Raw genomic sequence first — 19,993 nt, 5'->3', positions numbered from 1 at the left:
TTTTAGACAAGTAGTAAGTGGCAAGAGGGAATTCAGGGTCATTATCACTACACACAACTTTCACCTTGGAAGCAAATTGGGTTTCTACCATACTAATAAAATTAGTCAAGTGAGTTTGAATTTCAGATTTGTGACACATCAAATAAATTAATGTGCATCTAGTAAAGTCATCAACTAAAATAAGGAAATATCGGGCCCCAGAAATTGATGCAACACGGTACCCCCCCCCACCCCAAGATATCAACATGCATTTTTTGTTTCAAAAGATGATGTGCTAGAGATTGTGCTCAAAAGAAATGACAATCTAGTTTGTTTAGCCAAGGGGCAAACTAGACAATTGTTTGAACTACAAGAATTTTTATTAAAAAATAAAAAATGAGACAGATACTTGATGTGATGGATGCCCGAGACGTTGATGCCAAATACCAGATCGAGAATGTACGAAATAACATGATGATGGTTGTGGATGATAAGGGTAGTAGAGACCATGTCATTCAGTTACCAGATTGCATTTACATATAAGGGAACGAATCCCGTTTGAAATTAAACATACAAATCTGTTATTTCTGGATCATATGACCAGTTATTCTAGGATTTCAACAATTTCACTCACTACCAAACAACAAAAACATCACCATGAAAAAATCGCCGCACTTTACTTTTACCTTTAATAACTGCTTAATTCCACGATCAAATTTTTACCCGTATGAAAAAATTATGTGATTTTGATACACTTTAGCTTTGGTTTTTAGATGTAAACGATTTTGTCGATTTAGCGGCGGCCGTTCGCCACTGAGATTTTATAATTCACAATAAAAAGGATTTTGTTTCAGACGGTAGTGTACATCGACTTGAAAGTAAAGGAAGAAACAAAATTGATTCTGAACAACGGAGAACCTACTATTGATCTCCACTGGTCTGATCAACGACAACATCTCCAATGTAGGAATCACTCCAGGTAGTAGCGCTAACAGAGAGTCTAACCCAAATGTCCCTTCTCCTTCCTTCATCTCCCGCTGCTCCACCGCCTTTCCTTCCTTCTTCTTCCACCGGCATCACATACCGACAACACGGGCACGACCCATGCATCCCCAACCACTTCTTGATGCAATCCAAATGGAAACGATGCCCGCAAAGCATTTCCTTAGCCTCCTCCATCTCTTCAAAGGAAATCGTGCAGTCTCCATAATCATCACCATCGCCGCCTTTGGGGTCAACTTTCACAGTGGGCATGGCCTTGATTGACGCCTTGGAAGCAGGCAGAGGCCCCACTTTCACGGAATCCATCTCAAGAATCTCCCGAACCAGGGCCTCGAGGTTGGTCCTTCTTGGATAACGACCATCTCTTGCGTAACTGGGTTGATGAATACCAGCCTCTCCTGCGTTTCCTCCTCCAGGTTCTTTCCTCCTTCTCTGTTGTGTGAAAAATCCCTCTCTTCTTGGCTATAACGATGTGATTAAAGAAGAAATCAAGGAATAACGAAGACGACAAAGAGTTTTACGGTAGTTCAGTAGTGTGTCTACATCCACCGGAGCGACGAACTGATTTAAATTAGGGTTACATAATGCATATTTATACTAAACCCTAGATGTATTTGTGTATAAAATAAATAAATATCCCTGTACAAAAATACCCTCCAACCTCATGTATGAGCTATATACTTCAACAATCTCTACCTTGGCAAATATTCACCCTTTAAGGAAAAGAAAGCATAACCTAACATTCCACCTGGAACAATAGGTTGGGGTTGTCTACCATTTAGCAACTGGAGACATATATTAAGTCCAAGCAATGCTTGACCTTATCTGTAGTAACAGGTTTTCTCAACATGCCTGTTGCATTCTCAGAAGTGTGAACTTTTTCAAGCAGTAGTTGACCTGATGAAATCAATTCCCTAATCTTGTGAAACCTCACATCTATGTGCTTGGTCCTCACATGATACACCTGGTTCTTTGCCAAATAAATGACACTCTGACTGTCACAATGTAATTGAACTCTAACTTGCTGGACACCCAGCTCTTTGACCAACCTTGTAAGACACAAAACCTTTTTGGCAGCCTTAGTTACTGCCATATACTCTGATTCAGTAGTAGATAGTGCAACTATAGACTGTACCGTGGACTTCCAACAAATAGGTCCTCCCACAAGAGTAAATACGTAACCTGTGGTAAACCTCCTGTCATCCAAGTCCCCTGCATAGTTTGGATCCACATATCCCACAACTGAATGAACACTCGGTTGTCTGCTAAACATTTATGCCATAGTCTATAGTACCCCTCAAGTATTTGAAAATCCACTTGACTGCATCCCAATGTTGTCGACCCTGATTTGAAAGAAACTTGCTAACCACGCTGACGGCTTGTGCCAAATCTGGTCGTGTACAAACCATAACATACATCAAACACCCCACTACACTGGCATATGAGACATTTGACATGTCAATAAATTCATCATCTGTCTTTGGGCACTAAGCGGTAGACAATCTACAATGATTTGCTAAAGATGTACTTACTGGTTTTGCCTTACCCATGTTGAACCTATCCAACACCTTCTCAACATAGCTATGCTGAGATAGCTATAATCTCCTGGAAGCTTTGTACCTGCGAATCTCCATCCCAAGAATCTTCTTTGCCGCACCCAAATCCTTCATGTCAAATTCTTTGCTCAACAAAATCTTCAACTTATTGACCACACTCATACTCACACTTTTTGCAGTAATTACCATATCATCATCATCATAAAGTAGTAGAAAAATAAAAGAATCATCATCAAGGCTTTCCACATAAATTCAACAATCCTACTCACACCTTTTGTAGCCAATCCGGATCTTGTAAGAGTCAAATCACTTGTACCACTGCTTCAGAGACTGCTTCAGTCCATAAAGTGATTTCTTCAAATTGCATACCAAATGTTCCTATCCAGGGTGACTAAACCCTTTTGGTTACATGTAAATATGTTCTTCCAAGTCACAGATGAAGGAAAGTTGTCTTTACATCCATAAGCTCCAACTGCATGTCTGAATGTACTACTAACGCCAACAGTGCCCTGATAGAGGTGTATCTAACCACAGGGGAGAAGACCTCATCATAGTCAACCCCTTTCCTCTGTGAGTAACCCTTTGCTACAAGAGGAGCCTTGATTTTTTTCCCCTCTTTTTCTGATACAGCTTCTTTCTTCTTATACACCCATTTGCACCTTATCACTCTCTTCCCCTAAGGAAGCTCCACCAACTCCCATGTCTGATTTTTATGCAGAGACTCCCATCTCCTCCACCATAGCACCCATCCACCTACTTTTCTATTGGCTTTGTACTGCCTCCTGAAAAGTAGTAAGATCCCTGCTACTAGTAATAAGTGCATAACTAACCAAATCTTTAAAACCATACCTGGTAGGTGGTTTGATAGTGCGTTTGGGTCTGTCTGTGGCTATACAATGATATTCCTGATCACATAAGCTAGAACTTTTTGCATGTTGAACATCCTCTTCTCTATCATGGTTCTCTAGCTCCACATGCTCAATGGTGCTACAATTTTCTGACACCTATTTTTCTTCTTATTGAGTACGTTGCAACATGGTTTTTTCATCAAAAACCACAACTCTACTGATCACCATCGTGTTTGCCTTCGGATCCCAGAGCTTGAAGCCTTTCACCCCTTTCTGATAGCCCATAAAGATACACTGTCTATACTTCTCATCAAACTTCGACTTCTCCTCGTTAGAAACATGTACATAGGCTGGACAGCCAAACACTCTCAAGCCAGAGTAGTCTACTTCATTGCCTGTCCACACCTCCTCTGATACTTTCCCATCTAGTGTTGCTCTAGGTGATCTGTTAATTAAGAAACATGCCATATTCACTGCTTCTGCCCAGAAGTTCTTTACAAGTCCTGCAGTCAACCTGAGACATCAAGTTTTTTCAGCTTTAGTTCTGTTCATCATTTCCGCCACACCGTATTATTGTGGTGTCTTGAGTAATTTGAAGTGTCTCTTAATCCCATGCTACTCACACAACTCTTTGAATTTTGAATCTGTATACTCAGTACCATTATCTGACCTGAGGCATTTAATCTTCCTCCCTGTCTGGTTTTCTACTTCAGCTGATCAAAACTTGAACTTGGCAAATGTTTCTGATTTGTGGAGCATGAAGTATACCCAAACCTTTCGTGAGTAGTCATCAATAAAAGTCACGAAATACATGTGTCCTCCTCAGGATGCCACTCTTACTGGCCCCCAAACATCTGAATGAACATAATCAAGAATCCCCTCTATCTTGTGTGTGGCTGCCTTGAACTGCACCTTATTCTATTTCCCAAGAACACAAAACTTATAAAAATCAAGTTTCCATGTTTTGACACCCTTCAATAGATTTATCTTTTAAGCTTCATCATCCCACACACTCCCATATGACCTAACCACATATGCCACAAGACTGTACAGTCTGACTCAAACTCTATAGTTGCAACTCCACCTACAATTGTGGTACCTTGCAGTGTAGATATTTCCAGATATTTTCTGCTCTTTCATCACTGTTAAGGCACCTTTACTCACTTTCATTACTCCTCTTGCAGACTTGTAATTATACCCATTACAATCTAAAGTGCCCAATGAAATCAAATTCTTTTTTAAATCTGATTTATGTCTAACATCACACAACGTTGTAACCACACCATCAAACATTATAATTTTTATACTCCCTATTCCAACAACTTTGCATGAAGCATCATTACCCATCAGAACAGAACCAGAGTTTACTAACCTGTAGGTGTGAAACCAATCTTTATTGGGTGTCATGTGATAAGAGCATGCAGAATCCTGAATCCAAGAATCTTTGAGATGATTTGAACTGGATGAAACAGAAAGCATATCCCTGTCACCACTCTCTAAGTCTTCTTCTTCTACTCTATTTGCAGACCTTGATGGACCCTCTTTGTTCTCTGCATTCCCTTTCTTTTTCTCTAGACAATCCCGTTTTATGTGCCCCTTTTTTCCGCACTTAAAACACGTGTCCTTCCTCTTCCTGGATTTAGACTGAGATTTATTGTTACTCAATCCATTCTGAGACTTATTTTTTCCACATTCCTAGTTACCCTTCACCACAAGTCCTTCACCTTGTGAAGTCTCATCACTTGCTTTCTTCCTCTGATGGAAGCCTAGAGCACTTGTGATATCCTCCAATTCGAGATTTTCTTTTTCCCACATTAGAGTCGTAACCAAATTTTCGTACACAGGAGTATTCGGTAGGGAATTCAACAACATTAGTGACTTGTCTTCGTCTTCAAACTTTACATCAACCCGCCTTAAATCACTAATGAGATGATTGAAAACGTTGATATGGTAACTCAGATCCGAGCCCTCTGACATCTTAAGACCATATATTTTCTGCTTAAAGATAGAGCTTGTTCGTCAACGACTTATACATATATCGACTTTTAGTTTTCAACCAAACTTCTGCCGGTGATTCCTCATCTAGTCGCCACAACCTTCACTTCCATTTCTTTCCTATCCATGTCATATGTTCCAGTCAATTGTTTTCTATATAGCGCCTTCAACATGCCCTACTACACTAACAGGTCCTTTACCCCCTCCTTTGCCATAAATCCGAAATTCCCAGCTCCATCGAATTTTGTCATATCAAATCTTGCAAAAGAAACCCCTGTCATCATAGCCTAACTTGGGTTTTTTGTGCGAATGCCCGGATTTCTAGCGTGGCATGTGCACAGAGAAGCACCAGCGTCTTATCTAATTGAATCTCTCAATGAGACGAATCCAACGCCTCCAAAATCACCTTAATCGAAGATCAAACAAGCTGTCATGGGCCACCTAAAAAATGCTGCCAAGAGGTGAGTCAACTCACTGAGTTGAATAGAACCAGCCTGGTTGGAACTGGGTTGAGGAAAACCATGCCGGGTTGAGCGGAACCACGTTAAGTGGCCAATCGTTCTCTTACGACAAGACCGGAGCTCCGTGCAACCTTCTTTGTTTCCAGAAATAGAGGCGCCTTCCGAGCTACTCCGGACGCCCTTGTGCTTCCTGAAGCTCTGATACCAGTTGTTGTGCGAAAAATCCCTCCCTTCTTGGCTATAACGACGTGATTAATGAAGAAATCAAGGAATAACGAAGTCGGCAAAGTGTTTTATGGTAGTTCGGTAGTATGCGTACGTCCACCGGAGTAATGTCCTGTAAATTATCACCGATTGCAATTAGGGTTACATAATGGCATATTTATATTAAACCTTATACATATTTTTGTATAAAATATATAAATACCCCTATACAAAAATACCCCCAACCTCACACATAAGTCATATACATCAACATTCTCCGTCACCATCGCCCTCGTCAAGGGACCCATCGTGCCCAAGACGAGAAGAACGAAGATGGAAAATTCCCTGTACCGGGAGCTCATCAGACGTTCCAGAAACGAAGCCTTTGAGTCATTCTCCCCTGCCATTAGATCAAACCGTTCAACAAACCGAAGCGACGGGGACTAAAAATTGGGAGCGGGAAGAAGAAGCTGCAGAAGAGAGCAAAGTCAGAATAATAAACAAATAGTGACAAAGAAGAAGCAAGAGGGGATTATATACCGTGGGCACACAGAGAAGGTTGTGGAAAAATCTAGAAAGTTGTTTTCGTTCTGTTCATGTTCATGTTCATCTCATCAATGCTGAAGACATTGTTTGGGGGGGATCGACAGCAGAGACAACGGATGCAGAGAGCAACCCCACGAGGGTAGTTTGGGAGAGTCAGCGATAGAATCTTGATAGGTGTCTTCCTCCCTTGATGGATTCACCAATTAAATTGACCAAATTGGCTTGATTAATAGGTTTAATTCCAAGTCCTTAATACATGAAACCTAAACAAAAGGCAGAGTTCAATGAGTCTTGGCAAGTTTTGCTAAATTCGTTTGATCGACATGTGACTCAATGGGGGGGGTTAGTCTACTTCAATGTGTCCCAGTTGAGTGGACAAGGTTGATTGATTCACTAATTAAATTGATCAAATTGGTCCGTTTAGTAGGGTTTTTTTTTTAATCCTAATGGACTACTTCGGTTTAGTTTCAATAACATTGAAGTTTAACTTTGAATCTCTTATTTTAGGAAATATGGAAAATTATTTTTGCTGAAAATGACACAAAAAATTACAACATGAAATCTTCTAAAAGGTTTCTATAGATTCAATAAAAATCTCACTTTGGTTTCTAAAAATTGAGTTCCATATTTCATATTTTTTTATCATAAAATTTAAAAAATTATAGTTAATAATGGATAGAGGTGTAAATAGGGGTGGCATCGAACCAAGCCAGTTTGCAAACAATACAAGTACAGTTCGGTCCCCGGCTCGATCATTCCCAAACTCGAACCGAACTACACGAAGCCTTGGTTCGGTTCAGCTCAGTAACTTGAACAATTTAGGGCATCTCGTTTAAACCAAAATATCCTCTGTAATGTTTTTATATTGATGGGGTGTCTCAGCAAGAACCGGTTCACCGACATAAACTATACTAACACATCTGGGTCAAATCACAGTGTAATCACAATCACTTTCACTTCAACTTTATCCCACTTTATCCAGAGGCCCACTAACAGGCCACCTCGAGAATAACTATTATTAAAGATAAGCCTCAGGAAATAGCACAACTCGTATGTCAGCTCTTTTATTTTATTTGCCGAAATCTCTACCTTATCACCTTTCCAACGCCAATAAAGCTGATCTCCGGCTATCTACAAGACTACAACACAAGCAAGCCACCTTCTCTCTAGGAAGAAGATGAAGCTCTCCTTCATTCTGATAATGGTTCTGGCAGTGGCTCTTTCATCACTGGCTTCTACCAGTCACCAATTACTCCAAGGTAATGTTCCCATGTTTCCTGGAATAGATCTTTTTGTAGAAAAATAAATCAAGATGTCTAGTGAAAACATGGTCTCAAGAATTTCTGCTTGTGCAAATGGTAAGTATGTACTCTTTTGCAGGAGTTTCAATTTCAGAAAGTGATGCATCTTGCTGTGAGAGCTGCATCTGTACAAGATCTATTCCCCCACAGTGCCAATGCCTCGACGTCAAGTCTTATTGCGACAAGTCCTGCAACTTTTGCCCTTGCACAAGATCTATTCCCCCACAGTGCCGTTGCATGGATATCAAAGATCACTGCCGGCCATCTTGCACAATCTCTACTCTGTCATCAACTTTGCACTCCTTTTAAGGTCTAGGGTTTTCATTCTATGAGAATTCCCAGAATCTCTGTTGTTCGGTCGAGCTAACTTTATGTCAGTGAAGATAATAAGAGAAGTTCCAAGTATTCTCTCCATGATTTCTGTAAGACTGAAGAAGATATTGTATTTCCAGATCGGTGTTAGCAACCTTATAAGATGACAATGCATTATGAAGCACGTCAGTAACCGGGCTTGTAAGATGGCAGCCAAAGAGAAGAACAATAAAAGAATAAATCTAAGACCACTTACCCTGATGCAGATCTAGTGGGAATGGAACATCAAGGAAATAAAAAGAGCAATGATGTTTCATTTGTGACAAGAGTACAACAAAATATGATACAGGAGAACTATGTTCGTTGAGACACCTAAAAGAAGAAATAAAAGTAAAAGAGGTACAGCAGGCATCAGACTTCCCTCCTACCTTCACATCTAGATTGTTAGAGAAGATCCTCCTAGTCATGACAAAGAGCCCAACCTTACCAAAATTAAAGGCTTATAATCCTTCTCTGTTAACTTCTCAGTTCATGTCACCACTGATACTTAGCTGCAACAAGGACTTCCTCATATTGCTGAGCTGCATGATCCCAACTGATATCCTGCATCATCCCTCTTCTTTGGATCCCTTCCCAACTCTTCTTATACTCCTTGTAGGTAAATAAACAATTCCCAAGAGCATGAATAAGCTGACCGGCTTCGGCCTTGTTAAATGTCCAACCAAGACCTGATTCACCATAGGGATCAAAAGGCTGAACTGTATCTCTCAAACCACCAACCGCATGAACCACCGGAACTGTCCTATACATCATAGCATAGAGTTGGTTCAGTCCACTGTAAGCCTTAAACATGAATTTCTAATATCAACATGAAATTCATTATAAATTAAGCGGAAGATAAATCGTACCTCCTTCCATACGCTTCAAATTCCTTCTCTCTGTTTTTTGTTCGTGTTCGGCGCTTCCGATCTCTGAGCACTCACAGCGATGACACTGAAGGGGCTTGAGTAACGAGACAGGGGGCCAAAAACAATACTTAACCGAAGCCAACCTCCCATCAAGGTTATTCATGGCTTCGTGTTACCGAGGGAGTTGCAACTGCCAGAACTTTGAGACCACGTTAATGAGAAAACCGTTTCTCATAAAAACGGTTAACATTCTCCCACTTGGTCCAAACTTCTAATATAATCTTAAACCGATCGAGAATCTGAATTTAAGTAATAAATACATGAATCATGGCGATAGGTCCTCTAATGACAAGTATTATCTTCCATGTATTACAATGTATGTATTACTTATACTTTATGAATAAACCCTATGTTTACTCTTGGTCCTACATAGATGAATTTTCTCAAAATTTAAAGTGCACATAAATATGAGAAAAAAAACATCACATTAATTAAGAATTTCACTGAAATAACATTGTTTATACAATGAAAAAATTTACATAATGGAACCAAGTCCCATATTCACAACATGATCCTTGAATTTAAACGGTGGCATGCCCTTAGTCAAAGGATCTGCGATCATTAAGTCAGTGATGACGTGCTCAATGACCACTTTCTTTTCTTTAACACGTTCTCTTATGACCAAATACTTTATGTCGATGCGTTTACTTCGACTTCCACTTTTTTTGTTCTTGGCCATAAAAACAGCAGCTGAATTATCGCAATATATTCTTAATGGCCTAGAGATAGAATCCATAATTTTAAGCCTAGAAATGAAACTCTTAAGCCATACACCATGTGAAGTAGCCTCAAAACAGGAAACTAACTCAGCTTCCATAGTCGACGTGGCGGTCAAAGTCTATTTGGCACTCCTCCATGATATTGCTTCACTAGCTAACAAGAAAATGAATCCCGATGTGTTATGCACGCAATAACATTATTATTTCAGTGTTTTCTTTAATTTACTTTATTTTATTTCAGTTTTAGGTCATAGGGGTATTTTTGGAATATTTTATTTATAGGGGTATTTTTGGAATATTTTATTTATAGGGGTATTTTTGGAATATTTTATTGTAAACCCTAACCGGGTGAACCCTATTTAAGGGGTAAGACTAATGAGAAATAGAAGCATTGAAGTATTAAGAATTAGGTTATATTTAGCTTAAGAGGCTTAGAGTTCTCCTCAACGAGCTCTAGGGTATCAAGCTTCCCTTTGGCTTGATCTTCATTTTCGTCTTCCCAATGTCTTCCTACTACCCCTATGGTAATGCTTGGAAGACCCGTAACCCGTGGCAGATTGCAGATCCTCCAAAAGAATCCATGTGTCAGATCCGGGACCATAACAACTGGTATCAGAGCAGGAACACAATGGGTTATTCTATATCCCAAGAAAGATGGGTTGCTATGGGTAAGGAATTGGAGGAAATACGAGCACAGTTAGATGCTTCAATTGAATGTTCGGCAATGGAGCCACGTGCTCCCACAGAAAAGGTCATACGACCTGAAATTTCCTGCATATGCGTAGAAGAGGCAACTGCTGCCTTGGACGAGCAGAAAGGCCAACGGCTAGGAACTCCAGTGGCAACGACATCGGAATTTGGGGATTCTGAAATTCCAAAAATGGCTGCACCGGAAATTCCGATGGCACTCGAAATCTCCGAGCAAGCGCAGAACTTCCGATATGCCTCCAAGGGCTACGATTCGCCTCCAAGTGGTGCGATTCGCCGCCGGAGTAGCAGGCGACCCAGTCGCTTCCCTTGGGTTCGTCGACAAACTACCCGAGAGCCCTCTGTCTCGGAAAAATTCCAAGCGGCAACGCCTCAACGGGCTTCTCGTCGCCACTGGCGAAGCTTGATAGTTCGTCGGCGCCATAAGCAACTTTTCCGCAAGGGATCTCGGTTCCAGGAGGCTGAGGAACGACGATTTACAAGTTTCCAAGACCCCTCTGTCTCGGAAACTATCCAGGCAGCGAAGCCCCGACGGGCTGCGATTCGCCACCGGAAAATCATGCGATTTCGTCGGTGCCGGGAGAGAGGAAGGAGACGAACGTCACCAGTAATCGTCAGTGCCGTGAGGAACGGAACCGCCGGCCGCAGAGTTCGGGAGCCGCCGATGGAAGAAGACGACTCCCGATTAAATTTTCCTAACTTAGGAAAATTTAATTGGCCTGGTCCGCTGAGTCGCAAGCCGGACCGGGTTCCTGAACCGGGTCAACCCAGGTTAACTCGTACCGCTGCCCCCCCCCCCCCCCCCCCCCCCCCCCCCCCAACAAAAAAAAAAAGCAGGCAAACAGAGGGGGCGTCATAGCTTTCGCGGATGCTACTTCAGCACCGGTGAAGACGTCGGCATACAGACACTACTTCCGAGCTTGAGGACAAGCTCGTTTTCCAAGGGGGGTGTAATGTTATGCACGCAATAACATTATTATTTTAGTGTTTTCTTTAATTTACTTTATTTTATTTCAGTTTTAGGTCATAGGGGTATTTTTGGAATATTTTATTTATAGGGGTATTTTTGGAATATTTTATTGTAAACCCTAACCGGGTGAACCCTATTTAAGGGGTAAGACTAATGAGAAATAGAAGCATTGAAGTATTAAGAATTAGTTTAAATTTAGCGTAAGAGGCTTAGAGTTCTCCTCAATGAGCTCTAGGGTATCAAGCTTCCCTTTGGCTTGATCTTCGTTTTCGTCTTCCCCATGTCTTCCTACTACCCCTATGGTAATGCTTGGAAGACCCGTAACCCGTGGCAGATTGCAGATCCTCCCAAAGAATCCATGTGTCAGATCCGGGACCGTAACACGATGTTGATTTGCGGGAATCAACACAACCAGCAAAGTCAGAATCTGAGTAACCAATGACTTCTAAATTGTCCGTCCGCCTATACATCAGCATGTAGTCTTTGGTTCCTTGAAGGTACCTCATGACTTTCTTTGCAGCTCTCCAGTGGTCTAACCCGGGATTACTCTGATATCACCCCAACATCCCAACAGCAAATGCAATATCAGGTCTTGTGCAAACTTGAACATACATTAGGCTTCCGACAACAGAAGCATATGGAATATCCTTCATTTGTTCCCTTTCAAGGTCGTTCTTCGGGCATTGGTTCAAATTGAACCTATCACCCTTCACAATGGGAGCTACACTTGGTGAACAATTTTTCATCTGAAATCTCTCTAACACTGTATTAATACAGGTTTCTTGAGACAGACCTAAGATACCTCGAAATTTGTCTCTATGAATCTTAATGTCAATGACATAAGATGCCTCACCCATATCCTTCATATCAAAATTGTTAGAGAGAAATTGTTTCACCTCATGTAGAAAACCCTTATCATTGGTTGCAAGCAAAATGTCATCCACATATAAAAAAAGAAAACAAATTTTACTTCCACTGACCTTCTGGTATATATATTGATCCATAATGTTTTCTACAAACCCAAATGAAGAAATTATATTATGGAATTTCAAATACCATTGGCGGGATGCTTGTTTTAATCCATATATTGACTTTTTTAACTTGCAAACCAATTGGTCACCATCACTAGAGGGGAATCCTTCAGGTTGTTTCATGTAAACCTCCTTCTCTAGATCTCCATTGAGAAATGCCGTTTTCACATCCATTTGTTGCATCTCTAAGTCAAAATGGGATACTAATGCCAAAATAATGCGCAAGGAATCTTTCTTAGATACAGGAGAAAAAGTTTCCTTGTAATCAATTCATTCTTTCTGAGTGAATCCCTTAGCAACGAGTCTTGCCTTGTATCGCTCAATGTTGCCTAATGTGTCTTTCTTTGTTTTAAAGACCCATTTACATCTAATGGCTTTAAATCCACTAGGCAACTCAACAAGATCCCAGACTCCATTACTCTTCATAGAATTCATCTCTTCCTTCATGGCATTGTACCATAATTCTGATTCTTTGCAACTCATGGCTTCTGAAAAATACATGGGATCATTTGCGGTTCCAATGTCAGATTCTTGCAGATACACTATATAATCATCAAAAATTGCTGATCTCCTAAGTCTAATAGATCTTCTTAATGTAGAACCATCATTTTCCTGAGAATTAAGTGGTTCAACTAGTTGTTCAAAAGTGTTTGGCAACTCTTGAAGAACTTGATCTACTGGAATGTTGTCTGCAATTTGTGGAACTTCAATGATTGGTTATTCAACACCAGTTTGTACTTGAGGGGTGCTGTGAACAACAACCAATCTATCACTTGAGGTGGAAGGTTGAGATTTTGAATAATCCTTCTCAAAAACTATGTTCCAAGTTGGATTCCTCCCACTGATCAAGTCATTTTCAAGAAATTTTGCATTTCTTGATTCCACAATCCTAGTGTTGTGAGATGGACAATAAAATCTGTAACCTTTAGACCTTTCAACATATCCAATGAAATACCCACTAATGGTCCTTGAGTCCAACTTCTTCTCTTGTGGATTATAAATTATCACTTCAGATGGGCATCCCCAAACGCGCATATGTCGCAAACTCGGTTTCCAACCTTTCCATAATTCAAATGGCATTTTTGGAACAACCTTGGTTGAAACTCGGTTTAATATATACACTGTCGTCTTAAGTGCTTCAGGCCACAAGGATCTAGGAAGATTGGAGTTGCTATGCATACTCCACACCATGCCTAATAATGTTCGGTTTCTTCTTTCTGCTACACCATTTTGGTCCGGAGAACCAGGCATGGTATATTGGGCAACAATCCCATGTTCCTGAAGAAACTTTGCAAATGGCCTAGGTGATTGTCCATTTTCAGTGTATCTACCATAGTATTCTCCACCTCTATTTGATCTCGCGATCTTAATTTGCTTACCGCATTGTGTCTCTACTTCAGCCTTAAAGATCTTAAAGGCGTCTAATGCTTCATTCTTGTTATAAAGCATGTAGAGATACATGTATCGTGAAGAATCATCTATAAAAGAGATAAAGTATTTCTGACCATGTGAGTCCATGTCTGGATTACATATATCAGTATGTATGATCTCTAATATGGTTGAAAGCCTATTGGTACCTTTCTTTGACTTGTTAGTCTGCTTTCCCTTAATGCAGTCTGCACAAGTCTCAAAATCAGTAAAATCCAGAGTATTAAGTACCCCTTCATTCACTAATCTTTTAATTCTATCTATGGAGATATGACCTAATCTCCGGTGCCATAATGTAGAGGAATCCTAATTAATAACACCTCTTTTATTACCAATGTGAACATGCATTGAACCGTAAGTGGCATTGTTTTGTAAATTAATGCTATAAAGACCATCAGACAATGTACCATTCCCAACACAATCAGACTTATAATATATACTGAAAGATGAGTATGAAAAGTTAAAAGAATATCCATATGGTACAAGCCTTGAAACTGAAATCAAGTTTCTAGAGAAACTTGGAACATAAAAAGTCTTTTCTAATTTTAAAACAAAGCCACTACTTAAAGTTAAATAGCAAGTTCCTATAACTTCCACATGTGAGCTCATCTGATCTCCTGAGAAAATGTGATGCTCACTTCCCACTGGTTTCCTTAGGTTTTGCAAACCCTGCAAGGAATTCGAGATGTGGATTGTTGATCCAGAATCAATCCACCAAGTGTAATTATTGACATTAACCATATTAGATTCATAACAAACAAATGAGGTTGGTGTACCTTTGTCAGCAAGCCATTTCTGAAACTTGGCACATTCCTTCTTCATGTGTCCCTTCTTTTTACAGAAAAAACACTTGAAATCTTTCTTAATACCAACTTGGGGAAATATTTTACCCTTCCCTTTTTGTTTGGCTTGATACTTGCCTTTTCCATGTGTTGCCATCATGACATTTTCTCCTTGTTCCATCACCAGTCTCTCTTCCTCTTGAACACACATGGTCAAAAGTTCATTAACTGACCATTTATCTTTATGTGTGTTGTACGAGATTTTGAAGGGTCCATATTGGTGCGGAAGGGAATTCAGAATGTAATGCACCACGAAAGATTCTGACATATCAACCTCAAGATTTTTTAATTGAGCCGCAATATCCCTCATTTGCATGATGTGCTCACGCACACCTCTCATACTAGTGTGCTTTAGGGATGAGAACTTCATGATTAGGGTGTTTGCTAATGCCTTATCTGAAGTGACAAATTGAACATCAATGGCTTTCAGCAAGTCTTTGACATTTTCATACTGCTCAACAGAACCACAAATACCAGCAACAATTTTTGTCTTAATAAACATTACACTGAGGCAATTAGATCGCTCCCATCATTCATAAAGTGTAATTGCAGCTGTAGTGCTGGTATCAGTAATTATGGGTGGTTCGTCTTTCCTAATAGCATAATCTATATCCATCCACCCTAAATGAAGAAGTATTCTCTCTTTCCTGACCTTATAGTTATCTCCCTTAAGATCAGGGATATCACAACGATAATCAGAGAAATGTGCAAGTTGTACAACTGCATAAAATTACAAATTACATGTCGATGTTAAAATTGAGGCCTGAATAAAATATCATGCTTTACCAATGTAAATCATGCTTAAAAATCAAATCAACTGACATAAAAAATATTGCTTGTGGGCTAAATGTTTTTAATTCAAGTAGATTCAAGATTCTTTATGAGTAAACTTGATGATAAAACTATCAAATTATTTATGAATTCATAATTCCTGTGGGTAAATTATGAATAATTTGATATTTTATCCTAATTAATAAACTCAAATATAATAAAAAAATCCTGTGGGATAAAATTTATTATATTAAGTATAATTAATTACAATTAATTTCTAATTTTTCTTTATGATAAAACTATCAAATTATTTATGAATTCATAATCCCTGTGGGTTAATTATGAATAACTTGATTTTTTATCCTAACTAATAAACTCAAATATAATAAAAATTCTTGTGGGATAAAATTTATTATATCAAATAAAATTAGTTACAATTAATGTCTAATATTCTTTATGTGATCCTAATCATAATATATAATTTTTATTAAGTTAAAGATGATGTGGCTACTCTCTAATTAATAAAAATTATATAGATCACTAGACATTAAATCTCATAAATATATGAGAATAACATGAATTGCATAATTGTAACTTACACTAACATGTTATCATTATGCACCAAATATACTCATAAGATATGCATAATGAAAAACTATAATATTATGCATAACTTTAATTTCATACATTTACATATATGCCAAAAATTGCATAAAAAACTGTAATAGGAAATAAATCTAAACGTTCCTAAAATACTGAACTATAGACGGCCAGTGGCCTAATGGTCACTGGCGCAAGTAATTTTCCCATCGCGCGCGGGTTCGAATCCCGCCGGCGCAAATCCAATTTATGCACCGAGTCGGCTCGGTTCAGGAACGGCGAGCCAACTCAACTCGTCCGAGTCGACTCGATGTTTTTTTTTTTTTCGAGTCAACCCGACCTGAGTCGCGGTTGCCGAGTTGGAACGGCGAGTCGCAGAAAACTCGTCCCGAGCCAACTCGATGGTATTTACAAAAATACCTTATAAATTTAATCAAAATTTTTTGCGCGCTGGAGGTCGTCTTCAACCTCCAGCCGCGCCCAGAAGAAAACTTCGCCGGCGTTCTTTCAAGTCGTCGACGACGGAAAACAGGTCGGAATTGTCTCCGGCGTTGGCGCTGCATCTCCAACGCTCTCAAGCGTCACGAGACAGCCGTCGCAGTGAGCTCACAGAAAGCGTACTGCGACAGCCTCTGTCGGTGTTCTGTAAATCGTCGGCGCCAGCAACTGTGCGGAATGCTCGCCGGCACCGGTGTCATGCTCGACGCTGGTTGTCGCCGATGCCAGAGCCCCGACGCCCTCAAGCAGTGAGTGCAGAATTAGTTTTTTAAAAAAAAAAAACAGAACAGAGACCGTAAATAAAACAGAGTCTCTCGGAATCGAAACGCTGGATCAGAGGTCTACTCTGATACCAACTGTAAGCCTTAAACATGAATTTCTAATATCAAGATGAAATTCATTATAAATTAAGCGGAAGATAAATCGTACCTCCTTCCATACGCTTCAAATTCCTTCTCTCTGTTTTCTGTTCGTGTTCGGCGCTTCCGATCTCTGAGCACTCACGGCGATGGCACTGAAGGGGCTTGAGTCACGAGACAGGGGACCGAAACAATACTTAACCGAAGTCAACCTCCCATCAAGGTTATTCATGGTTTCGTGTTACTGAGGGAGTTGCAACTGCCGGAAGTTGCAACTACCAGAAATTTGAGATCACGTTAATAAGAAAACCATTTCTGATAAAAACGGTTAACATCCACAAGGTTCAAATCTCGATGGCATGAGCAAAATGTCTACCCCTGCAGTAATACGATGCGCGGTTTTCACAGAAAATCCAACCCACCCCCTGACCTTGTCATGGTGTTGATGCTCAAAATGCCTTAGCATTTGTTCAAGGTCAGGCCTACCAGTACCTAACATGACCAATTGCGCGTCCTGACCAACCATCCAAGGGATAGCCTCAGCTATGAGGTCCACACCCTTCTGTTGGTCCAGTCTCCCAATAAAACCAATCAAAGGAACATCTGGCCGCTCAGGAAGACCAAGTTCTTTTTGCAGGGCACACTTGCACTGAGCCTTGCCAGTGTTAAGAGTCTCCAATGAGTAATTGGTGTAACCATCAGATGTGAGATGGACATCAAATTTTGGGTTCCATTCTTCTGTGTCTATACCATTGACAATACCTTGAAGTTTCCAGTCATTCTCATTTATGATATGATGTAGCCCCCATCCACCTTCCGATGTTTTAAGCTCCCATGAATAGCCACGGCTTACTGAGACTATACGATCAGCTGCTTGGAGACCAGCAGCAAAGATGTTAAAGTGATCACCTCCAATAGGATCACACATAGAAAAAAGGTTCTTATAGTGCTCTGGCAGGTCGACATAATTGAAATCATCTATTGGTCCACGCCCCTGAATAAGCAGAACAATGGATTAACAACTGAGTCAAACAAATTATCATCTTCCCATGTGCTTCAGTACTCCGACAAACGCCTTTTTATTTTGCACACCTCATGATTAATAGAGAGAAAAGTACAGTAAAATAGTTACCCAAAGGCTGCATAGGCACAGATGGGAACCATTTATACGTGCCTTTGGGATCAACTTTCACAGTGGACATGGCCTTGATTGACGCCTTGGAAGCCGGCGAAGGCCCCGCTTTCACGGAATCCATCTCAAGAATCTCCCGAACCAGGGTCTCGAGGTTGGTCCTTCCTTGGATAACGAGCATCTCTTGCGTAACTGGGTTGATGAATACCAGCCTCTCCTGCGTTTCCTCCGCGAAGGTCTCTCCTCCTTCTCTGTTGTGGGAAAAATCCCTCTCTTCTTGGCTATAACGATGTGATTAACAAAGAAATCAAGGAATAACGAAGACGGCAAAGAATTTTACGGTAGTTCAGTAGTGTGTCTACGTCCACCGGAGTGACGAACTGATTTCAATTAGGGTTACATAATGTGTATTTATACTAAACCCTAGATGTATTTATATATAAAATAAATAAATATCCCTGTACAAAAATACCCCCCAACCTCATGTATGAGCCATATACTTCAACAATTTCCACCTTGGCAAATATTCACCCTTTAACGAAAAGAAAGCATAAACTAACATTCCACCTGGAACAATAGGTTGGGGCTGTCTCCCATTTAGCAACTGGAGACATATATTAAGTCCAAGCAATGTTTGACCTTATCAGTAGTAACAATTTTTGTCAACATGTCTGTTGCATTCTCAGAAGTGTGAGCTTTTTCAAGTAGTAGTTGACCTGATGAAACCAATTCCCTGATCTTGTGAAACTTCACATTTATATGCTTGGTCCTCGCATGGTACACCTGGTTCTTTGCCAAATAAATGACACTCTGACTGTCACAATGTAATCGAACTCCACCTTGCTGGACACCCAGCTCTTTGACCAACCCTGTAAAACACAAAGCCTCCTTAGTAGCCTTAGCTACTACTATATACTCTGACTCAATAGTAGATAGTGCAACTATAGACTGTACCATGAACTTCCAACAAATAGGTCCTCCCACGAGTAAATACGTAACCTGTGGTAAATCTCCTGTCATCTAAGTCCCCTGCATAGTTTGCATCCACATATCCCACAACTGAATGAACACTGTTGTCTGCTAAACATTATGTCATAGTCTGTAGTACCCCTCAAGTATTTGAAAATCCACTTGACTGCATCCCAATGCTGTCGACCCTGATTTGAAAGAAACTTGCTAACCACGCTGACAGCTTGTACTAAATCTGGTCTCGTACAAACCATATCATACACCAAACACCCCACTGCACTGGCATATGAGACCTTTGACATGTCATGAACTTTATCATCTGTCTTTGGGCACTAAGCGGTAGATAATCTACAATGATTTGCTAAAGGTGTACTTACTGGTTTTGCATTACCCATGTTGAACCTGTCCAACACCTTCTCAACATAGCTATGTTGAGATAGCTATAATCTCCTGGAAGCTTTGCACCTGTGAATCTCCATCCCAAGAATCTTCTTGGCCGCACCCAAATCCTTCATGTCAAATTCTTTGCTCAACAAAATCTTCAACTTGTTGACCACACTCATACTCACACTTTTTGCAGCAATCAGCATATCATCATCACCATAAAGTAGCAGAAAAATAAAAGAATCATCATCAAGGTTTTTCACATAAGCACAACAATCATACTCACACCTTTTGTAGCCAATCCGGATCTTGTAAGAGTCAAATCACTTGTACCACTGCTTCAGAGACTGCTTCAACCAATAAAGTGATTTCTTCAAATTGCATACCAAATGTTCCTGTCCAGGGTGACT

The 19,993-nt window shown here is 40.2% G+C and overlaps 1 long non-coding RNA gene across 1 annotated transcript; it reads left to right on the top strand.

Annotated features, from left to right (window-relative positions):
- The first annotated feature begins 7,659 nt into the window (after positions 1 to 7,659).
- LOC137937157 (uncharacterized) lies at positions 7,660 to 8,397 on the top strand. Its single transcript, XR_011109610.1, has 2 exons — positions 7,660 to 7,850; positions 7,972 to 8,397. It is a non-coding gene; the product is annotated as an uncharacterized lncRNA (long non-coding RNA).
- Positions 8,398 to 19,993: the final 11,596 nt, after the last annotated feature.

Source organism: Aristolochia californica, unplaced genomic scaffold, assembly GCF_029961685.1.
Source record: "Aristolochia californica isolate CCGP_79_NKW_82.1479 unplaced genomic scaffold, dmAriCali1.0.hap1 SCAF_7, whole genome shotgun sequence".
Classification (NCBI taxonomy): Eukaryota; Viridiplantae; Streptophyta; class Magnoliopsida; order Piperales; family Aristolochiaceae; genus Aristolochia; species Aristolochia californica.
The sequence above is the reverse complement of the archived record's forward strand: the minus strand, read 5'-3'. Positions and strand labels throughout refer to the sequence as shown.